We start from the raw sequence: 4798 nt of genomic DNA, 5'->3' as shown, positions 1-4798 counted from the left end.
GTGGTATTTGTGTGCTTATTAGAATCACAATATATTTAAATTTATATAAAGCTTTAACATTTCATTTTTTATAAACATTTTGTTTCAATACCTTGAGATATTTCAAAACACAAATTCACAAAATTGCTTGTATCAGTTTTATAGATTTTAAATTATTATAAATTTGATATCATTTTTCATAATATTGGAAAACATGCATATTTATTATTTAAAGCTCAATGGTAGTATTGAGCTTTAGATAATAAATATGCATGTTTTCCATTTGTAATTGTGGGAAAAAGTGGTATCTTTGTGAAGACAAATTTTTAATTTTAGCACTTGTATAAGGCACTAGCGCAGTGTTTCCCAAATGTACTATGCCCATGTACCCGTTCTTATAACAAAAACCCTGACCATAAAACTCCAAGTAAAATAACTCTTAAGTACTTAGAAAATACAAATTTAACTGTAATGTCTTAAGTGGTGGTGTAAAAATACAATAGTATAAATAAAACATTTATATAGTTAAAGTAGTATGTATTGAAATTATAACTATTGCTTAAAAATAAATAAAAATAAAAAATACCCCCTGACCCAAACGAGATGTATGAACCTAATGGGATGGTATGAGATTATTTATGGTCACTTATATATTTGGAATAACATTCATAAGTCTTCATGAGCATTAATTTCCAGTTGACTTCTTTGTTTTGTAATGATGCTCTGAACTGCCTTAAATCTATGTTCCTATAAACAGGAAGTTACAGGAAAGCATGCAAAGATTTTACTACAGTAATGCAGGACATAAAATTCGAATCTGTTTTTGTAACCAGAATTTGTGTATGCTTGTTCAAACATTGGTTTCCATTCCTCATTCATGGATAATTCAATAACTTGCTCCTATGTTAGTATAGAATTCATCTGAGTTTCTTGCAGAAGCTTCAGCGCCCAATCGGGAACACCAAAGTGAAAAATATATTCAAATCTGTGGCTCAAGTTAGAATAAATAGCCAGTTAAATGCTGACAGTAAGCAAGCAAACCTTCATCTTGTTTTACGCAATTTCGAAAGATTTGGAAATTGAGAACATTCTTCTCTCGCTAGTTTTTTTTTTTTTTTTTTGTAAGTCTTTATATTGCTGCGAAAGCTGGCTATGAAGAGTGTGTGTTAACTCATTTGAAAAATGCTGTTGGACGTGATATTTTATCGTTACCAAGTCTTGAAACATTTGATACCCCTTTGCATTTTGCTGTGAGTCGTAGGATTGTTAATTGCGTCCGAGAATATATACTTGAACTTAGGATCTGATGTGAATCACGTCAATTATGCAGGATTGTCGCCGTTGCATCTCAGTTTTTTTTTCCCCTTTTGTATAGAAAAAGTTTTGCCATAAATGCATATATTATGCTTTTATTTTTCATAAATTTAATTGATTGACTTGTAGCTTCAAACTAGTTTCGCTAAAATAAGTTAATTATGTAAGATAGGCAAACAAATAAGTTAATTATATGAGCTGGATGTTTTTTTAATTAATTAAATAAGGTGACAAATCATTGTCATTTAATTTCCTGGAATTCAACACAACAAAGAGCACAGAAATTTCATCCCAACATCCACTTTTAGATAATTGATGAACTTCCTTATTAAGTAGTAAATTATATAACCTTTATCGCTTTCACAAGGTAAAATAGTCTCTCATTTAAGGCATTTCTTTTGATTTCGTTAACTGTTCTAATGCTGTAATCCAGTGAGCCATGAAAGGGTTCATTAAGATTTTTAATATCTAAATTTTGTCAAACAATCATGCAATGTACTGTTAACACATTTGGTCCACTGCCGAAACACTGTTAGTAGCAGGAGACAAGATATAACTTTTAAATCCCAAAATTTTTTAATTAAGTGTTGTTTCACCTTTCATATCAGTTTCTAAACATTTGACAGATAATAATTCCTAGAAATTTTTCTTTTTTTACAAATTCTACATAAGTTTAAAATAAAACAATATTTCCTGGGAAAGTTGATTCATCAAGCTGACTAGAGAATTTAAATGTTTTTTAAAATCTGGCATAAAGAATTTCTATGCATCGAGCCATTTTGTCAATTCTTCTTTGTACTGAACTATTGCTCAGTGGAGTTCTTAGAATATCAAAAGCTGGTTTATGCAACACAATATGTATTACCTCATTTACAGTTGGGTAGGATAAGTTCTTCACTAATGATAAGCAGCTTTCCGATTTTACAATCAGTAAAGAAATAATATAAGAAGCATGCAGTCCATAGTCATCTCACTCAGGTGTTGTTGCAGTGTTGCATTGTTTTTAAATATTTTTTATAACTATTTAAAGTAAAAGGTTAAATCTGTCACTATGAAATTTCATAAAATGTTCCTTAAATTTCATTGATTCATTTGACAATGTTTTATTGATTAGAAGGCATGTGGGTAAAGTATTATATCATGGTAATGGAATAAGTTGTATATTGACTGCATTTTAACTCACTGATACTGTCATCTGTAGAAAAAAGGACACAATTTGTTTTATTTCACTCGGGACATAAAAATTGCTTCTGATTTATTTATTGCTTTTTCTAAACTTTCATAAAAATCGGTCACAATTATTTTATTTTACGTTAAACCATTTGTGGAAACCCCAACATTGTCCACACACCTCCAAATTGTTTAATTTGCTCCTTAGTAGTCATAAGGACCCCTTGGGGCAGTAGAACCACTGCATTAGAACATCCGTAAATCCAGTCACTTCAGACTAGAGGCAGTACTTACCTGTTGAATACATTTTATATTTAATGCAAGTTTTAATTTTTTTAAACAATGAAAATTTATTTTTATCAGCTAGCAACAAAAGGTATTATTTTTATTTAAAAGGACAAAAGAAATCATTGGTTCAAATTTTAGCTGCAGTCTTTTTACAGGGTCAGAGGTTTGCACAGCTGTAGATCTCAATTTCAGTCTCAATAGCATCTACTCAAAAACAAATTGAGATCTGATAGTAATGCAGAATCCAAAACACAGTAGATGGAGTTGTTTGGAAGATGATAATATGTCCATGAAGGAAAAAAGTCATGTGGAACTGCCTACAAAAGTAGTAGGATGAAAGGTCTCATAAATGCAAAGTTAGCAGATATGGAGCTGCTGACTGTAATGAGCGAGCTGCTGTGTGCCTGCAGAATATGGAAGTAATTTAGAGAGGAAGACATTTAAACAAACTACTCTACTGCAAACATAGAGGAGAAAATTCTAACCTCGTGATTGATTACATGTTTTCTTGGCATCATTCCTCCCATGTTAGAAAACACCTTGATGCTATTTGGGCTCAAGGATATGTATCCATACTATTTTTATGTTTTTTGCATGCTAATTTCAGCATTAAAAGTACTTTATTGATAAAATGTGTCATGTTACCAGATTAAATTTCTTGCTATACTGACGTGTGGTGAGTTTAAAATTAAAAACGTTTTTGGAAGAGATGATTACAGTTGGCTGTTTGTAAGTTAATTCCATAAATGTGGGTTGATGTATTCACTCAAAGGTCATAGCAGTAAAAGATTTCCAATAATGAAATCCTAAGGAATTTTGGTACTTTTCTGTTTTGCCGGCGCAAACGATAAAGTCATCAATAATGGTACAACTGATGCCAAACGGAATATCTTTGCTGGTAACCTTTTACTCTTCATTTTCAAAACAAGTTGCAGCCATTTCTTATCAGATTGATTGTTTGTTTCAATCACACTACTCGCCCGAAGGTGAAAATATAGAAGAGGAAAAATCAAGGGTTAAATTCATCAAATCTAATGAGAATGCACAAGCGAAGTAAAGCACTGCGATTTTACATAATTTCCGAGTAAGCTATTCGTATGAATTGAAATAATTCTCACATTTAAACTTGTATTCCATAAGATTTAATTTAAGATTTAACTTGAAATAACTGTAGATAATTACTGAGAGAATTAGATTTTTGTAGCATAGTTTACGTGAGATGAGATCACATGGGGTCACGTGATACAAACCGGCGAATCAAGATGTTGAACCATGAAAGCATAGTAAATTCTTAAATTAATGTCTTTTTACAAATTTATTGGCTTTTAACAAAATTTTAAACCATATTAAAATGTTGATGCTTTCAAAATAAAAAATTCTTAGAACTAACATTTGTTAACATTTTTTCTGTGTATACTGTATACTGTCACCAACAAAGTCTGCTTGGCGAGATTTGAGCCAACGAAACGGAAAAGTACTGGAATTTCTTTCACGTTAAAGATAATGTTATTTTTTTAATGTCATACAAGTTATAAATCTGTGTCATATAGATGCAGATCTGTTGTAATATCTCACTTGTCTGACAGTAACATCAGAATAGGACCACGAAATTCATCGAGATGCAAATCTAACAGCATGAGATAGAATCAGTTTCTGCAAATAGTAAAATTGTTGAGAATTTCTCTGAAAAAATCAAATCTGATTTCGAAGTTAGACAATTAGACCTTACTGAAAACCCTCAAGGGGGAAATCATACATTTTTTAATGCATGACATGTTTCGTAGTTTTAGAGAGGAAGGCAAAATATTGAAAAAAGGGAAAATATTGCTTAACATGAAGAACAATTCTCTTTTTTTTACATATATGTATTAAACCCATATGAATTTGTTGCTATGATGATAAAATTGCTCTCTTTTGTTTCTAAGAGTGCATTTAAACATCAAACAAATTTAAAAGCAAAATTAGTGAATTTTGTTTTAATATTTATTAATGTAGTTTTATAAATATGAATGTAAATTTTTATTCAGGTCATTAATACATAAACAGA

Source organism: Stegodyphus dumicola, chromosome 9 (genome assembly GCF_044657685.1).
Source record: "Stegodyphus dumicola isolate Sdum_Otavi_A_Nest chromosome 9, ASM4465768v1".
Taxonomy (NCBI): Eukaryota; Metazoa; Arthropoda; class Arachnida; order Araneae; family Eresidae; genus Stegodyphus; species Stegodyphus dumicola.
This window is presented reverse-complemented; position numbering follows the sequence as displayed.